General features: G+C 35.4%; 1 protein-coding gene across 2 annotated transcripts in view; it reads right to left on the bottom strand.

The window, feature by feature from the left end:
* CELF2 (CUGBP Elav-like family member 2) overlaps positions 1–18,888 on the bottom strand; it is a 790,463-nt gene extending 771,575 nt beyond the window's left edge. The window contains exon 1 of one of the 2 annotated variants that reach the window (XM_019738197.3): positions 18,720–18,888. The gene's annotated coding sequence lies outside the window, so the exon portion shown is untranslated. The remainder of the gene's footprint in view (positions 1–18,719) is intronic. The other variant, XM_019738201.3, reaches the window with a different exon arrangement.
* Between the last annotated feature and the right edge of the window lie 1,719 nt (positions 18,889–20,607).

Below are 20,607 nucleotides of genomic sequence, written 5' to 3'. Positions count from 1 at the left end.
TGCAGAATCTATTTTTCTTGGGGAACATTTATTAATATTCTTACTAAAATAATATGAGGCATGGAAAGATTCTATACTATAGTGTCTAAAATAGTTTAACTCATATGGTTCAGGGGTTGGCAGACGTTTTATCAAGAGCCAGATAATAACGAGAAGTGGTGGGACATCCAGTTTCTGTCTCATATTTCTCTCTCCTCTTCCCTGTCCTCCTACTTCCTCTACCTTCCTCCCTCCTTCCTTTCTCACTGCCTTCCTTTCTTCTCTTCTTCCATCTTGCATATCATTCATATATATATAATTACAACCCTTAAAAACGTAAAAACGCTTTTAGCTCAAGGCCCACACCAGAACAAGATACGGGTCGTTAATCATATTTACTTCTGAGAGATATTACGTAAGGATAATCATCTCCCTAGAAAATTGTTGAGTCAAGAAAATATGATATGGTGGGGATGCAAATGTGATTGATGAGAGGTTTAATTAAGAAAGGATTACCTCCAAAATTTTGGATGTCTGAATGCCCACCACGTATTTCCATTTTCTCTACCTACTTAGCTGTGAATATGACTTGGGCAACCACAAAAATGAGATATTTCTGGACTCACCCATTATATTTTAGCAGTCACACAAAAGCCCTGTAAATCAGAGGAAGCACTAACTTAGTCAGGGCAGAGTTGTAATTTTAGTTATCCATTACCTCTAACAATTTTATATTTTTAAAGATTGAATTGTTTAGAGCAGTTTTAGGTTCACAGCAAAAGTAAGAGGAAGGAATGTTGATTTTCCACACAGCCCCTGTCCTCCCCACACCCACAGCCTCCTTCTCCCACTGTCATCATCCTCCACCAGAGTGGTACGTTTGTTACAATCAGTGAACCTACATTGACACAAAATCATCACCTAGAGTCCACAGTTTACATTAGGGGTTACTCTTGGTGCTGTGTATTCTATGGGTTTGGTTAAATTCATATGACATGTATCTACCACTACAGCCATTTATAGCATCCTAGGGAGTAGTTTCACTGTTCTAGAAATCTTCTGTGCTCTGCCTACCCATCCCTTCCTCTCCCACCTCTGGCAGCAACTGATATTTTTACTATCTCTCTAGTTTTGCCTTTTCTGGAATGTCATATAGTTGGACTCACTCACTGAGTAGCATTTTCAGATCGGCTTCTTTCACTTAGTAATTTGCATTTAAAGTCCCTCCATGTCTTTTCATGGCTTGATAGCTCATATATTTTTAGAGCTGAATAGTATTCCATTGTTTGGATGGGCCACAGTGTATTATTTATCCATTCACTTCCTGAGGGGCATCTTGGTTGCTTCAAAGATTTGACAATTATGAACAAAGATGCTGTAACATCTGTGTGCAGGTTCTTGTGTAGACATACATTTTCAACTCTTTTGGGTAAATAATCAGGAGCACCAGGGTTGCATTAAACTTAGATCAGAAAGTAGAGCTGTAGGGTTAAAAAAAAAAAAAAAAAATATGTTCCTTTATAAACATGAATGGTTTGGCATTGAAACAAGTTGAAATCATGGGATTTTGCCAAGGACATTCTTGAGTTTGAGGAAATTTCTTAAGGTATTTTTCAATTGCTTCTTACTGATCTTTGCTAACCAACTCTCTTCCTCAGAACAGGTATCCAAGAGAGCACAAAAACCCAGCAGGCCTTGGTTTGGAAAGCAGCAAACTGTAGTAGAACCAGGTGCCAAAGTAACTCAGAAGCAACAGTATACAAATAAAAGAGAATTATCAAAACCCCTACAAAAGAAGAAGATAAACAGCTTAAAAGTGGAATACCATACAAAAGAAGAAAAGGAAGACGATGTCCACTCAAAGAAAAATGCAATCCTTTATCTTAACCGCACAAAATTGGGAGTGCAAGCATTCATTATTTAAAAGGTAAGCCTCTTATGCATTAAAAAATACCGACAGGGCCTGAACAAAGTGTTAACAAGTAACCAGAAGCATTTTTAGCTGGCCTTAAATGATCTATAAGAACAGCATATATCGAGCTTCTGAGGTAGGGGAAGAATATTTTAATTATATTATAGAACAATGGGTTCTCTGTCCTTTTCCCACAGATATGGATTGAATTACACTTGTTCCCAGAAAGACACCCTCAAATTATATAACTTCATTTTTGTTTCTTCTCAGATAATGATGCCACCCTGAAAGGTGATCTGGAAGCAAAAAGAGAAAATTACTTTCCTGTTGTTTTTTTCTCTGAATGGCCAAACACAAGAGCTTGCTTAATTCTGCCAATAATTGACTTGTGACATTGATAACTCAATACTGTTGCCTTTGTCACATGTCTACATGTGAGTGAGGCAGAGACAGACAGGTGTGGTAGAAATGGTCCCCAAGGTCTCAGAGAACATGGGAGCACAGGACTACAGGCCCCACTGCATGCTTCTGAGCATGCTCTGTAAATCTTTTACGTACAGCTGCTTCCTTTTGAGAGTGGGCATAGCAGTAAGTGCCCGACCAAAATCAGGTGGTCATTACTGTGTGTTCATAGAAAAGTGCTCTGGAAATGTAACTGTAAGGAGGAGTTAAAAAATATAGCTCATAAGTGTCCTTTCCAATACGAAACCTCCTGAACTGTTTTTCTGGAATATTCCTTTGGACATTCCAGCCCTTAAATCTTAGTCCTCTTCTTCTTCATCTCTCCTCTTGGCCTCTACCATGGCGACACCATTCCCAATTCCCAGATGAAAACTTTCAGATCTGCTTTTGAATTATGTCCTCAGGGTGCCCTGTTAGACATCCAGAACTGACATCCTTGTCCTGTCTCATCATCTCTTATAGGACTAATCTAACTATTCTCCTTGCTGCCATGTGTGTTCCCCCAATAGGTTATTCTCTACAGAGCAGCCACTATGATCTTTTAAAATAAAAATTGGATCTTTGTACGCCTCAGGTCAAAACCCTCCTGATGACTTGCTCTCATGCAAAGAATTTTAGCCTATCTTCAACATGTCCTGCAATGTCCCACAGCAGGGGTGGCAAATACTGTTTTTCTACAGCCCGTGGGCTTAGGATGGTTTTACATTTCAAAATGGTTGTCACTTGAACATTATACATCATTCAAATTTCAGTGTCCATAAACTTTTACTGGAACACAGCCATGTTTATTCATTTACATACTGTCGACGGCTGCCTTCATTCATCTACAGTGCAGAACTGGGTTGTTGCTACATAGATATTATCGCCAATAAAACCTAAGATGTTTACTACCCAGTTATTTACAGAAAAGGTTTGTCAACTTCTTTTCACGGGGCATGACCTCTCTCCTTTTCTACCATTCTTCTCCTTGCTATTCTGCTCCAGTCATGCTGATAGCTCACTCTTTTCCACTTGTTCTTTCCATAGTGCTATTTTATATTTTATATGCCTTTGGCCATTGGATACTATTTTCCAGAATATCCTATGACTTCTCTTTCCATCATGCTAGAATCTGTTACCTTTCCCAGAGAGCTCTTCCTTGATAATCTTGTAGAACATAGCATTGTTACAAAATTTAAAATAATACAAAAGAAATTTGTTCTTAAGATAAAATCCTCAGCCTAAGTTCAAACTCTTTCCCTTTTATATGTTGAATTTTAAAATTGTTAATCAGTATTAAATATCACATATTTAATGTTCAATGGCTCATGTATTTTAGAGGACACACTGCAAGTGAAAAATGGCATGCTTCTCTCTCTCTCTCTTTTTTTTTCAGTTCTTCCAAGAGCTTAGTACGTAACTCTGGACAGATAATTTACCATAAAGAGCCTCAGTTTTCCCTTCAATGACTGAATGATTATTCCCCTTGAGATGCATAATAAATATGATCGATAAACATAGGCTTATATAACAATTACATTAAAAAAGAAGTCTCATGAACAGCAAGAACAACCAAACATTTCTGTAACATATTGTGGCATATACAATCTTCAACAAGATTTCATGATTAAGACTTTTCCCTAGAAGAGTGCCTACCTTTACTAAATGAGTATCTTTACTAAAACCTGCAAAGTGCATATCTAGCAATGACACTTTTACTAGTTTCCTAGGTCTGTTATAAAAAAAGTAAAACAAACTGGGTGGCTGAAAATAACAGTAATTTATTCTCACAGTTCTGGAGGCTAGAAGTTCAAACTCATGGTGTCAGCAGGGCTATGTTCCTTCTGTAACCTGTAAGGAAATCCTTTCTTGCCTCCTTCTAGCTTGTGGTGGTTTGCCAATAATCTTTGATGTTCGTTGGCTTGCAGCTGCATAACTCTAATCTCTGCCTTTATCGTCACAAGATGTTCTCCCTGTGTGTCTCTGTCTTCACATCACTATCTTCTTAAGGATACCGGTCATACTTAATAAGGGACCTACCTTAACTAAGATGGTCTCATTTTAACTTTACCAATTCCATCTGCAATGACTGTTTCCAATAAGGTCATATAGTAAGGTAATGGGATTAAGACCTCAATATATTTTTGGGGTGGGGTGGGGTGGGGGGGACTGTGGGGAGCCATGGTTTCTTGCAACCCTGAACCTTGCAGACTGGCTCGGTTTCTGCCCCCATAACATTGCCTCTGCCTTATCTGAGAGGCGCCTAACGTCTGCTGAGGAATGTGGTGGAAATGGCCAGTTCCCGGACACAGAAGACTAAGGGCTTTCTGGACAATTGGTAGGTTCTGTCTCCTTGAGATATTTACTTTTGTGAGTTTCAGTGACCTTGTATCTTCTATGTCAAAGTAAAGTTGAGGCTGGAAAGATTTACTTTCGCTGAGATAATGCATATCTTCTTCGTTTAACTGCACGTACTCAAACTGTATATATTGGTTAGAGATAATAAACTCAGGGCTTCAGCATGACTGAAGACCGGCCGCATTAGCATTTGTGTGTGTCTTTTATTTCATTCCCACTCCCCCATTCAGGTACTGATCGACTCGTGGCGGCTGGCCCGTCACAGGGGACAAAGTACAAACCACAACAGTACCCAAAAGTGCAACGGCAATGATCTCACAAAATACTCTTCATTAACAGACTGTTTCATAAAATTCAATGCTTCCAATTCTTCAAATGAGTGATGTGTGAATATAGTAAACATTTTATAAGAGACTGTAATGACCAAAGGGCAGGTTTATAATTTACATACATGAAGAAGTCAAAGAATGTCCTACCTCCCTGGATAGTTTGTTTCCTTCTTTTTAAAGAGTCCCTGTGACATATCAGAAAGAGAAACTACATCCATTCACCAACAAAAGGAACTTACAGTCAAGTTAGTGGAGTTAAGCAGTTGTGCAAACCCTCCTACAGGTAACAATGATAAGAAATGGATAAAACATTCAAAAGACTCTTATAGTTCTAGAGACATTGGGATGTATCCAAAAAACAGATGAAGGCTGGGGGACACTTATTCTTGGGGAAAAATAATTATAAAGGGTAAGAATAGTTTATTTCCCAATCCCCATGGCTATGGCAGAGGAAAACGGTGGTGGAAAAACACAGCGCTGTCAATAAACATTTACAGAAATCAGAGTTCAGGGCTGGCAAAGCACCAGGGAATGTAAAAAAAGAAGTCTTGAGAACAAGATAATTGTGAAGGAATGAAACCAAAAACCCAGTGACTGGCTGACAAATAAACTATGCATGGTGGGGGGAAATTCTATAAGGCCTGGTAATGAAGCAGAAAGAGGCCAGGGAGGAATCAACTTTCGAAAGATAAAAGATGCATGGGTGAAGATATATAGTATTGCTGCTTTTTTAAGCTTAGTACATTGTCCAGATACATAAAACATAGCAGCAAAAAGCTGAATCCTCAGGGATTTGAAGTGTCAGAAGTGAGATCCTAAGGATGTGACATAGAATTATATTTAGAAGAAATTCCTGGAAGTAAAGAAAGCATAGGAAGAGCGAGCCCTGAAATATACGTAAAATCTTTGTTCAGATCCCTAGTTGCCAAATTACACAGGCACAGGGGAAACTTTTAAGGGGTCAGACTAACAAAACTAGCATTTGGAAGCCGTAAGAACATACCAGAAATCCATAGCTGCCTACTACAGAGAACACACATATTGCAGTCCATGTCTGGGCAGATTAATTGAATATTGCAATAAAACAGCACAATTCTCAGAACACAACAGAACATACTGTCACAACAATGTATTATCTTTAATGTCCAGTTTACAACCAAAAATCATCAGATACACAGACATAGGAAGGTGCAACCCATCATAAACAATAACAAAGATAGTCAATAGAAAGTCACTCTCAGTGGTCCAGTGTTGTATTTAGCAGATAAAAACTTTAAAGCAGTGATTATAAAAATGTTCAAAGAATTAAAGAAAGTATGAAGTCAATGAGTAAAAAGATAAGACAATCTCAAAAGAGAAAGACATTTACAGGAAAAAAAATAGAAATTTGACAACTGAAAATTCAATAAACTTTGAAAATTAATTAGATGGGCTCAACAGCAGATCGGTGACAGCAGAATAAAGTATCAGTAATGTTCAAGATGAATTAACACAAATTATCCAAGTTGAAGGTTAGAGAGAAAAAAGATTGAAGGAAGATGAACAGAGCTTGAGAGACCTGTGGGAGAATATCAATCAGGCTATCATACATGTAATTGGAGTTTCCAACAAGAAAAGAGAGGGAGAGAAATGAGCAGAAATTCATTATACATATCTATGGAATCTTCCCCAAATTTGGTGGAAAACATTTAATTCAGATACAAGAAACTTAATAAACTTCAAACAGGATTAAAACAAAGTAAAGCATTCCTAAACACATTGTAGTTAAATTGCTGAAACCCAAAAATAACAAAATTTTGAACTCAGCCAGAGAAAAGATGCACATGAATAACAGGTGAAAAATGCCATCATTTAATGGCTTTTTCTAAGAAATTATGGAGACCAGGTAATATTGGAATGACAAAATAAAAGTACTGAAAGAGAAATGACACTGTCAATAATAAATTCTATGTTTTGTGAAGGTATACTTAAAAAATAAAGATAAAATTAAAACATTCAGATAAATAGAAAGTGAGAAAATACCAGCAGAATTATATAATATTACAAATAATGTAAAGAAAAGCATTCAAGTTATATAAGTATATTTCCTTCTCTTAATTTCTATAAAAGAAAAATGATTGTTTAAAGCAAAATAAAATACAACTTACTGATCAGTTTATAATGTATCCAAGTGTAATATATATGACAATAATGGCTTACAAGGTGAATAGAAATGTAATGTTGCAATATTAACAATATTACATTTCAAAGGCATATTGTAATTACTAAGCTGCCATGGGGTAATAATTCAGAGATATATAACTAGAAAGCCAGTAAATAAAAATGAAAAAACAGCTGATTAAAACAAAAGAAAGGAAGAAAGAAAAAAATAATCAAAAGAGAATACGTGAGAAAAGAGGGATGCTTCGTGATGAAAAATGTCAACACAACAGTAATATATAACAATTATATGTGTATATACACCTAATAAAAATTTAAAATATATGGATCAAAAATCTAAGAGACTCTAATGGGGAGAAATAGATAAATCTACAATCATGGATGGAGATTTACCCTACCCTCAGTAACTGGTAAAACAAATAAATAAACAATTAGTAAGAAAATACAAGAAGAGAACAATACTACTAACCCAAATGACAATTAGAGAACACTGCACCCAGTAACTGCAGAACACACATTCTTTTTATGAATATATGGAATTTTCACCAAGGAAAGCTATATGTTTGGACATAAACTTAAAAATTATATTATTGAATTAATTCTCTGACCAGAATGAAATTAAATTAGATATCAGCAACAACAATACATATAAAAAAGTTCCAAGTATCTGGAAATTAAATAACACACTTTTCAAAATTAAAAAAAGAAAAGGGGAAAAAGAAGCAGTCACACACAAAGAAGTTAAAATTATTTTCAACGAAGTAATAAGAAAAATAAAATTAATTAAAAATTTTTGGATACAGCTAATGTGGTGGTTAGGGGGAAACCACCACATTTATTGTTTTAGAGGTATATATTAGGAAAAGAGGAAAAGGCTCAAATCAATTATGTAAGCCTCTTGAACAGAAGGCAGAAAAATGGACCCCCCCAAAGATTCTATCTTTAATCCCTGGAGCCTATAAAAATGTGACATTAGATGGCAAGATAAACTTTGCACATGTGATGAATGGATTCATGGTATGGACCTTGACATGAAGAAATTATTCTAGAATATGTAGGTGGGCCCAGTTTTATCACATGGGGACCTAAAAGTGGAGAACCTTTGGCAGTTGGGTTAAAAAGATGAGATGGAAGAAGAAGGAAGGGGATTTTAAGTGTAAGAGTGACTTGACCCACGATTTCTGGCTTGAAGATTGTGGAAAATGTCCAAAAGCCAAGGAATGTGAGTCACTTTTAGAAGGTGGGAATTACTGTCCAAAATAACCAGAAAAGAAATAGGAATCTCAGTCCTACAACCACAAGGAATTGAATGTTGCCAACGATCCAAATGAGTGAAGAAATGGAGCCTCCTCCAGAGCCTCCTGAAGTAAACGTGACTCTGCTAACACTCTGACTTTAGCTTTGTGAGAGTGGGGTCAGATATATGACGTACAGAATTACAAAGTGATAAACTTGTATTGTTTAAGCCACTGAATTTGTAGCAATTTGCTGTAGCAGAAGTAGAAAACTAATACATTGATTTTTTTTTATAAAAGAGATGAAAACACAAAATACTAATATTAAGAAAGAAAGAGGAGATACTACTAAGACCCTATAATGTTGAGAGGATAAGGGAATATGATGTACATTTAATGCAATGATTGTGATGACTCAGATGAAATATACAAATCCCTTGAATAACACAAATGACCAAAGCTAATGTAAGAGGAAACAGAAAATTTAAATAACTGTATCTATGAATGAAATTGAATTTATTAACTAACAGTCTTCCCATAAAGACAACTCCAGGCCAAGAAAACTTACTGATAATATTCTATCAAACATTTAAGGAAGGAAAGACAAAACAAAAAACCCAAAATTAATCCTACACAAAATCTGTCAGAAAGTAAAACAGTAAGGAATACTTCCTAATCAGTTTTATGAGATCAGTATTACACTGAGAGCACACTAGACAAAGTTCTTACAAGAAATGAAAGGTGCCAATCAGTATCTCTCAGAAACAGAGACACAAAAATCCTTAGGTAAGATATGAGCAAATAAATCCTCAGTATATAAAAGGACAAAACCCTTTTATTGTAAAAAACTCTCAGCAAACTAGGACTAGAAAGGAGCTTTCTTGTCCTAGTTTAAGGGTATGCATGAAAAACCTACAATTAAAATCATACTCTGGGGTGAAAGACTGAATGTTCTCCCCCAAGATTGGGAACCAATCAAGGATATTTATGCTTACTACTTCTATTCAACATTTTATTGAAAATCCTAGCTAATTCAATCAGTTAAGAAAAGGGGTAAAAAAAAAAAAATACAGATTGGAAAGGATGAAGTATTTTGATCAAAGTTGATAGTGTATTTTAAAATCCTAAGAAACATATATGTAAAAAATACCCACTACAATGAATAAAGGAATTTGTCAAGATAGCAGTGTAGGAGGTCAGTGTACATAAACCAATAGTATTTATATATAACAGTGACAAAAGTCTGAAAATGAAATAAAAAATACAATTCCACTTCAATAACATCCAAATACATTATATATTTAGGGACAAAGTTAACAAAAATGGTGAAATACTTGAATATTCAAAACTACAATCCGTCGCTGAAACTAAGGAATAAAGAAATTAATGGAGAGCAACTAAATAAATGTTTATGGATGGAAGACTCAATGTAGTTAAAATGCCAGTTCTTCTACAAATGGAATTGTATATTCAATGAGACTCTAATAAAAATTTCAGCAGCCTTTTATTTGGAGAAAATGTTTACAAGCCAGTTCTAAAATGTGTATGGAAATGAGAACAACTTAGATTAGCCAAACTTTTTTGAAAAAGAAAAGCAAAGTTGGAGAACTTACACTGTCTGTTTTCAAGACTTATTAGCTAGGGTAGTCAACACACTGTGGAATTAGGTAAAGCATAGATATACAACTAAATGGTACAGAATAGAGATTCCAGAAAACAATAGACACATCTATGGTCAATTGTTTTTTGGCAAATAGTCCAATGTAATTAAAAGGAGAAAGAGTAAGTTTTTCAGTAATGGATAATCATATATTAAAAGAAAAGGAATCTTATTTTTTTACCTTGTACCAAACATAGAAATTAAAATGAAAACTAAAATGATAAAACTTATAAGGGAAAACATAGGTGAAAAAATTTCAGATAGGCAAAGTTTTATTACAGAGAAAGTAAAATTTATGAACCATAAAAGAAAAACGTATGAAAATAACTCCTACAACTTAATATTAAGAGAACACATAGCACAATAAAAAATGGACTAAAAATTTGAACAGATACTTCATGATAAGGCAATAAATACATGAACAGTTTTTCAACATCATTACTTCTCAGGGGAACAGTGATTAAAACCACAGTGAACTATCACCACATACCCATCAGGATGATTAAAATGGAAAAGATTGGCAATACCAACAACTGGTGAAGATGTTCAACAACTGGAACTATCTTATATTCCTGTGGAAGCACAAAATTTCACATTTTGGAAAACTGCTTGATTTTTCCTTATGAAATTAAACATACATCTATCATATAAGAGCCAGCATTTTCACTTCTAGGTATTTACCTGAGAGAAAACACCACCTATGTCCACATACAGCCTTGAATATGAATGTTCCAACAGCTTTGCTCATAACAGCTCCCTAATTAAAAAAAGCACTCAAAGGTCCATCGACAGGTGAATGGATAAACAAGTAGTGGCATATTCATGCAATAGAATGCCACTCAGCAATAAAAAGTCTTCTGATGTACTAAATGCACGAATTTCAAAGCATTACGCTGAGTGAAAGAAGTCGGACACAAAAGAGTAAATGTAGGTATGACTCCATTTACACAGAAGTTTATGAAATGTAAATTAATCTATTGTGACAAAAAACAAATTGGTGTTTGCCTAAAGGCTAGGTGTGGAGGATAGGGCTGACACAAAGTGACAGAAGGAAACTTTTGTATGGGTGGAAATGTATCTTGGTTGCTGTGGTGGTTTTACAGGTGTACACACTGGTGAAAACTCATCAAATTGTGCACCTACCATGGGTGTAGTGTGTTGTATGCAAATTACAAATCAATTTAGTTGATTAAAATCCTTACCAAATACCTTTCAAAAAGATTTTTTGGGATTCATCTCCAACCCTCAATTAAATGGGTTAGATAGATAATAGGCCTAGCGTAATAAAAATAGTTAGAAAATTGTACCTCTGCAAAGTATCTCCTGGCCAGTAAAAGCAAGCCATCACCTTTGTTTTCTCATAATCACCTTTTAAAGAGATGAATATTCAGAGAGCATTACCTCCCTTTAATATCATCTGCAAAACAAAGGGGTGTTTTAATATACAAATACAGTAGAATCAAAGATGAAAAAAGAACTTGTTTTGTCCATTTCTCCATGGCCGGTTTACATCATCCCATGAAGTAGATCCTCAGGAATGCTGAACGTACCGCTCAAGTGTTACTTTATTTTTATTATTGTTTTTGCTGTTTGTTGATTTATATATTTGTTTTTCTTTTTAGTTAGATCTTATTGAGGTTTAATGTACATATAGTAAAATTCATCTTAAATATACAGTTCTGTGAGTTTTTTTCTCTGTTTTTATTATATTAGTTTCAGGTGTACAGAACAACATAATGATTAGACATTTACCCCCCTCACAAAGTGATAACCCCCCAAGTCTACTACCCACCCCACACCGTACATAGCTGTTACAGTACCATTGACTGTATTCCCTATGCTGTACTTTATATCCCATGACCATATATCAGCATATAAATATAAATATTTATATATTGAATATATACGTATATATTTAATTATAGGTGACATTCAATATTATTCTACTCTTCAGCTTCAGCTGTACAGCGCAGTGGTCAGGCATCTACACAATCTATAAAGTGATCCCCCTGATAAGCCCAGTGCCCATCTAGCACCCCTATGTTTATTGCAGCACTATGCACAATAGCCAAGATGTGGAAACAACAGAAATGCTCATCAATAGATGACTGAATAAAGAAATGGTGGTACATTTATACAATGGAGTATTACTGCGCTATAAAAAAGAACGAAATCTTACCATTTGCAACAACATGGATGGACCTACAGAATATTATACTAAGTGAAATAAATCAGACTGAGAAAGACGAGAACCATATGATCTCACTTATATGTGGACTCTAAAGAGCAGAATAAATGAGCAAGCAAAACAGCAATAGTCTCAGAGATACAGATTTAAAACTGATGGTTGCTAGACGGGACGGGGGCTTGAGGATAGGGGAGAAGGTGAAGGGATTAGAAAGTACAAATAGGTAATCAAATGCTACTTTAAAAAGTACACAGAAAATGTCATACTGTACAATGTGGTTTTAAAAGTATCTTCAGTAAAATGCTTCCCAATTTCTTAGAACATCACTTTGTTTTAGATGGCCATCACTTATTAGATCAGCTCATGACTATTCAAGTCAACTACAGTTCCTTAAGAAAGTCTTCCAGAGATCTGAGCGAAGCCACAGTTAAGTGTAAGAAAGATCTAACTTATTCCAGATGATAGAGCCCACATTCCAATATATTCCGTACAGAGATAGAACATCAGAAGTCTCTCCATTACTGTCCTCATTTGCCAGAAACCCATCATTGCATTTTATCACCTCGGATTATGTCTTATGCCTCTGTATCTCTGTATCTTCATCTGTATCATTAGAATTGATACTTATTGGGGTCTTCTATTTGTTTTAGGCCTTTTCTGTTTCTGACATTCCCCACAACTCTGGGACAATTTCTTGCACTTCTGCACTCAGACCCAGCTTCCGGAATCCAGCATGGAACATACCCCTAAGTCTATTGATTAGGATGATATCAACATTTTTGATAGCATCCAACATTCATTAAACAAATATTTACTGAGTACCTGTTATGTGATGGGTCTACCTACATGCTAGGAATTCATCAGTAAACAGAACAAACTGTCTGCCTTCATAAAACATCTATTTTAATTGAGAGAGTCCAATAATGAACAAATTACAAAGTGAATGACATACTATATTAGAAGGTGATGTGTTCTATGGGGATAAATAAACCAGGGAAGGTTAGGGCGAATTGTACTTATAAATAGGGTGGGCAGAGACCGTGATATTTGTGCAAAGCATGAAAGAAGTAAGCAAGGAATTCATATGGCTATCGAGAAGAATGATCCAGGTCTAGAGGAGAGTAAGTGCAAAGGTTCTGAGGTGAGCGCATACCTAGTGTGCTCTGTGCATAAGTCCACGAGCGTGGCTGGAATACAGGTGTTATTAGGAGTACGGTAAGGGGGTCAGGGAGATGTACAGGGTTAGGTATATTCTTGTTGGCCATGGACTACCTTATTTTATATTGTCTGTCTCATCATAATTATTATCGCCCTGCACTCTCAAAAGTATCCAGGTTTAACTGAAAAATTACATACTCACACTTGTATAGCCATTGAATGCCCTTATAAGAAGTTGACTTTTTCTCTGAATGAAATAAAAAGCATTGAAGAGATTTTATAAATGTCAATTAATTTAAAATCATTTATTTAATCATTTGGTAATACAGAAATATTTTCAAATTTCAAAGGTGCAAAAGGGTATGGAGTAAATGCAAGCCTTTCTCTCACCCCTGCGTCCCAGGAATCCTGTTTCCTTTTCTGGAGGCAACCATTGTTACTAGTTGCTAAGGCATCTTTTTTTCAGTGGTTTGACTAGAAGAGTGACATAATCTGATTTCTCTTTCTAATGGATCATTCAGGCTGCTGTATTAAGAAGAGACTGTCGTGGAAGCATGGGGCCAGTTAGGAAGTTATTATAATAATCCAGGTAAGTAAAGAACTTCCTTAACTGCACTACCCAAAAACATGAGAAAATAGAAATATGTATACATATTTTTCTAATTTTAGAAAGAATTAACAGCTATGTCTTTGGGTTAAAACAGCTTTCCCTGAGCCCACCAACTTTAACTAGTCTCCTCTCCAGTTTCTATCCCACACTTGACTTTTTCCTTTATAGTACTTAACACCACTTGTAACTATTTATTTTGTGACCATTTGTTTAAAAATGTCTTACAGTTTAAGGTTCTTCAGGACAGAACCATATATGTTTCTTTAATTAGTGTCTATCAATGCCTTTTATAGAACTGACATATAAGAAGAAATTTTGAATGAATAAATGAATGAATGAAGAAATCACAGGTCCTTCCGTCTTGCTCCTCTTCCAACAGAAGTAACCTAGGAACAGCAAATCTCTCTGCCTCCTCCCACCAACAAGGGTTTCTAAACAATTAATTAATATTTTGATGGGAATAAAGAAAAAAATGTAGTTTCTCATGTATATGTATCCCATGTATCTCTCCATCTTCTTTTTTATAAAAACAATAGGAAATCAGGGAGGCAGGAAGAAAACAAAAGGATTCTGAGATTTAGTAAAACTAAGTATTTATATATGCACTCAGGTAATAGAGATGGATACATTAGAAAATTTTAGAACTAGGTATTAGAAACATTCTAAATTTACATTTATAATATAATTTATATTATTAATGTATAGGTTGTAAACTGTGACTTTTTAAAAAATATTTCATTACTCTAATGTGTCAGGGGTAGATACTAACATACATACACATAAAAATGTTTTTATGTGTTTAAGAAAAGCATTGCTTAGAATACTACTCTGCCATCAAAAAGATAAAATATTGCCATTTTCAACAACATGGAAGGATCTTGAGGGAATTATGTGGAGTGAAATAAGTCAGGCAGAAAAAGACAAAAAACAATAGGATTTCACTCATATGTGGGATATAAAACAAACAAACATAAAAGGAAAGAAATAAACAAGCAAAACAAAAACAAATTCAGATACAACAGAATGGTGGTTACCAGAGGGGAAGGGAGGTGAGGAGAGGTTGAAATGGGTAAAGGGGGTCAAATATATAGTAATGGATGGGAACTAGACTTTTGGTGTTGGAACAAAATAGAGTATACAGATATCAAATTATAATTTTGCATAACTGAAATTTATAATATATAATGTTATTAACCAACGTTACATCAATTAAAGAAAAGAAAAGCACTGCTATACATTTTAGTTTTAAGGAGAGAGACACTCCCTTTTTTTTCTTGGGTCACATGTGGAAGCATCTCAATAGATGTCAGAACAGCATTCTTTATACATATACACTTACTGTTCTGTTGCAGTTTCTCTCTAGTCTTGTAAGCACTACCATGGCAACAAAGAGAGAAGAGTATATGAAATCAAGGTATTTGTATAACAACAGACCAACTCAGCACAATTCCAGAGGCTAGAACTTGTACTTTCTTCATGGATAATTCTCTTGTATTTTGTTTAAACCACTAGACCACACCTGCCATAAGTAACATTCCTTCCTCTCTTCCTTGAAAGTTACCCATCGTCAACTAGGAGGAATCCAAAAATTCTACTATTGGATGCAGCCATTTCCTTTTTGTAAAGATGGGGAGACAGAGGCCTAAGATTGAGGAACAAAGTCAGTGGGTATTTACAGATTAGCATTGATATTTCCTGATATTGAAATAAGTGCTTCTTGCTTCTTTTCTTTTCTTTCACAATGAATAAAAACACAGATATTAAGACTATTTGTATCGATAATAATAATTTTTGAAAAAATGCAAGAAAGAGAAAACACATACATGACTACAGAAAAGGAACTGAAGCAAATGTGGAAAATATTAATATAATAAAGAATACGCCGGTTCCAAGAGGTCAGAAACAATATGTTATAATTTTTCTTGATCCCGAGAGCCTAACACAATGCTAAGTTCATCATCGGCTAATTAATCAAATTACACTTTCTAGTTTACTAGTTGAACTTCTACTACTTGGTAATTCCCCTGATGACCAATATATGACTTTTTCATTTTTCAGTTTCCCATAGATCCTAACATGATTGATACCCAGTAGACATTTATAATGAGTTCAACAAATGTCCAATGTTATATTATCAGAAAGCATTACTGTCTGATATATTATTTTGTCTGTTTGTATGTCTGTGTGTAAAATGACAGTGTTTACTCTCTCCATAAGGTATTTTCTATTTCAACACTTGTACAATTACAAGGTGAAAACTAATCCCAAACGTCGTAAGAGCTAAATGGCATATGCAGAACTATTGTGAAAGAATTTTGCTTTTGAAATTGTAATGTCATAGCACTTCAGTGAGGTGGAAGAAAAGACATTCTGGTATTCTTCATGCTTAGATATCAGAATTTGGGGTTATTCCTGGTTCTTTTTGTATTGAAAAAAAAATAGGGTAAAATCTCACCAAAGTAATTTCAGTGTTATTCAGTATTTTATTAATGGGGGCGAGCATCATTTTAACTGCAGCAATCTATAGAATTATGAACTGATTACTAGTTCAAATGACAGAGTCCTATAGTGAAACCCATAATTTCACATTACATTCTGCAAGAGATGATAGCAGTTCTTCACACATAATGGTATTGCTAGCCCAGACTCTTGTTAACACTCCTAGTCTGAGAGGTTCTGCTTATCCTCTCATTCTTATTTTGAATCAGAAAGAGTTTTTTGTGTTTTTTTTTAAAGGTCTTTCGGTTTTTATTCTTCACAAATGGGATTCTGGTCAATTAGAAAGTCTCAGAAGAGGCACCTGGAGTAAAACTTTTAAGAATTTAAGTACAACGGTAAAATTATAAAGAAATGAATCTTTAGAAAAATAAAAGCAAGTGCTGCGGTTTGACTTGCATTTAGCTCTTTGTAGCTATTTCTAGTCACTGATTCGATGGAAAGTAGCTTCAGAGTTACTTGCTTGTTACTGGGCAACAATTTATTCCAATTATAACTGAAATGTCCCTAATAGACAGTTACTGGTAGATAAAAACAGGTTTAAAAAAAATGAACCATTAAATCCATAGTATTATCTCTTGTTGTATGAGGTAGAAATTATTCTAACAATTGACATTTTCTAATGCTCCAAGGTCCTTTTAGACATTTCAAGTGATCTGGGGGGCATCGGTGAGGACCCAAGGGGGTGGGGTCACAGTTCAGAGCTGTTAAATGTGAAAATGACACAATTAGAAAGAATAGCTACAGAGACTAGAAACCAAATGTTCCCAGTGTATGAAATGCCACCTTCTCTATCAGATGCAAATGGCATCCAATACAAACTTTCGTAGGAGAGTTTTTCTTTAGAAAAAGGTCCTAATGGACAACTGGACCTTCTCTTTTTGACTGTCTCCCATTACATTTTTACTTATCCAATAAAACCCCAGAACAAACAAAAACAAAAACTACCACAGTTTATAAATAACAGTGAAGAACAGCAGAAAATATCCCTTGATATTTAATATGTGTTTTTCAGGTCAAAGAATAAAAAAAAAAAAGAAAAAAAGAGAAAATTTTTGTTCCTAAGGTTGTTGACCCAAATCTAAGCAGACTCATTGACAAGCATAATAAGCCTTTCCATGTTTCTAGCTTCAGAGGCTAGGATCTGGGTAAGCTCAAAAAAAGTTTGCCACACAGATATAGTCTCAAATGTCACATTTGGTTTGCAAGAAGGACATAATTTCTATGTTTTCTTCCCTTTATAATATCAAAATGCAGTCTAAAATGTACCGACCCTAGTTGCAAATTGACATCAACAAAATTCACATGCACAGAAGGAATAGAAGTACATTGATTATAGATTTAATCTGGAGAACTTTATGTCATTGTCAACAGTCATGCATTTTGAAATGTGTCTTAAATGAGCTGATCAGTTCTAATGGCAGCGAGAATAGGTGGTTGCTGAAAATGTACACCACCTAGCTTCAGTTTGTCTCCATAACAGAATACTGGGCAAGAACATCGTTAGCACAAGTCCCGGGCAGCGATACAGAAGTAACTTGTTGAATTAAAATTTGTCCCTTTAAAGAATAAAGTTAGCATCTCAAGTTCAAGGTCCCGGAATGATCTTGGCTTTCCACAACTGTCTAATGAACTCCTGACTGGTTTCAGATGAAAGGGATTAAAATAACTTTACTCAGCCCTCACTTTAGTCCGTTTCATTATATGGACTCAGGAAGTCTATGATAATTACAGTGTTACTTTAAAAAAAAAAGTTTCATCATTGTGTTTCCTGTTTGGTGAGTAAACAACAGAGCAGTTATGGTCTGTCATGAACCTATTAAAGCCTATAACACCCGTGCAAACGAGTAACTTGGACAACTTAAGAATTCTCCCTGACAGGACACTGAAACACCAACCTGAAACGAACAACTCATTGCCGTAGTGCGACAATCTTAGCCCTGTTGCAACTGGGTGACTAGTCAATTCGCAGAGAGAAGCATCATCAGGGTACCCAGGAATGCTGCTATTACCCATTCTAAGTATGACGCGGAGGTCATATATCAGGCAATTACACCTTTTCATTACATGCTAACCCCTCACGGCAGGGAAGCCACGCTTATGACTGCATTAGACAGACAAAGCCTTCAGCTCTTTTAAAAAAGGAAAAGCAAAAAAAGAAAAGATCTAAAAAAATTAAATTCGTTTTCTTACCAGCACGTTGCAGCACCAACTCGCTCACAGGAATGCTGCCTTTACAGGTTTCTCTTTTAATTATCCTGGAAGCAGGGGGAAAAAAAAGCAAAGAAGAAAAAGCAGGGTGGTTAAATTAGCGTGCTGGAATCTTCAGTTTGTCGCAGAGTAGAAAAATAAAAAAGGGGAAAAAAGGCTCAGTAATTTAAATTTGCTCTCAGTTCAGGCTGCCTTGTCGGGTCCCGCCCCTTCTTCCCGCTGGGTTCCACTACCTGCAAGCCTGGAATTGACAGCTACTGTGCAAACAAAAAAAGGCAACAAGCATGCTGGGACCATTCTGTCTGCTGTTTGGGTCTCACTTGTCCTGACAACTAAAAATCATCAGTGGAAAGGTATTCTACATTTTCTACTGGAAGCATTTGCCTGTGATTCCCTTCCATTTTAATTGATTCACCATAGTTTACAATGATGGCGTTTGATTACGCTTTGAGTTTTTTTTTCTCTTTTCTTTTGCTAAAGATGTATAACAATAATAGGTATTGTTACTCTTTGTGTTTTTACTATTATTATCTGTTTGGTGCCATCTTTTGCATTCCTCTTCTCTGAGACACATTCTTTCCCATCTTATGCTTTAACTCATAAACATTGAAATTTCCAGGAATGATAGAACTATCAAGATTAGCAAGGTTTCCATTTCTCCTTTGATACCTTTTTTGTTCGTTTGTTTTGTTTTAAGCATATAGTATTGAGAATTATTCAAAGGACAGAAGGCCTAGGAAAAAGGCTCCATAACACTAGAAACTTCTAAAAAGGATGAAACATTAATGCAAAAAGACTTCACAACCAAATACAAAATGTTTATTTTCATATTTATGAATTGGGCAAATAGCTGAAAAAAATCATAGAGGTAAATTCCGTCTACATTGAAATGTCACCTAAGGTGTCTCCTATAGAAAACCACTTTGATTTTAGCAACAAAAATAAAACGGTTACTTAATGGGCGGCATACTGTCAGTTGGTAGCAGTGGAATTACAAAAGATAATAAAGCCCCTCCTTCTTCTGTCGGAATGTGAATAGCTTACCCAGAATTTACAATACACATTGCTGTTGTTTTTCTTTTTCTTTTTTTTTTTTTAATTTTTATTGGGGAATATTGGGGAACAGTGTGTTTTTCCAGGACCCATCAGCTCCAAATCAAGTCGCTGTTTTCAATCTAGTAGTGGAGGGCGCAGCTCACTGGCCCAAGTGGGAATCGAACCAGCAACCTGGGTGTTGTGAGCACTGCACTCTAACCAACTGAGCCAGCTGACCACCTTATTGTTGTTTTCTAAATGCTATGTTTCAGAGGAGGCTGCTGTAGACTGCTATTGGTATTGAAGCCGCTCCAAGGCTGCAGATAGTACACAATATCTACAGGTTTCCCTCTTGATCTGAAGCATTGCTTCTAGAATGGTATATAGCATCGGTTCTCCTATTAAAAAAGGAATTTTTCTTAGCTCACCGTACTGTTCTAACATAAGAGTACCATGCTGATGGATGGGTCCTGTCACGTCGTTGGGGGTGGGTTGGTTAAGGAAGGCAGGATAAAATATACATGGTTCTTTGCCAGTGGCTGAAAACTACTCCTATTGACATGACAGCAATAAATCTACCTTTGCTTCTTAGTTTTTGTATTTTTAAAAACATTTTTTCCCTTATCCCTACCTCAAGCCATTTAAATAAATTTCATTATTTCTGCATAACTTGTAGAATCCTGAAAGCCAGGAATGGACTTGACCTAGTGGACTTTAATTGACTTTACTCTTTAAAGTCAGATTTTCAAAAGAGAAATAATTCACAATATAAATTAAATAAACATAATTAAGCTTTCTAAATTGGTAAATAATTAGTGGAATGCCATGCTATCAT

Source organism: Rhinolophus sinicus, chromosome 1, assembly GCF_057876585.1.
Source record: "Rhinolophus sinicus isolate RSI-liver-muscle chromosome 1, RSI-T2T, whole genome shotgun sequence".
NCBI classification, from domain to species: Eukaryota; Metazoa; Chordata; class Mammalia; order Chiroptera; family Rhinolophidae; genus Rhinolophus; species Rhinolophus sinicus.
This window is presented reverse-complemented; position numbering and strand designations above follow the sequence as displayed.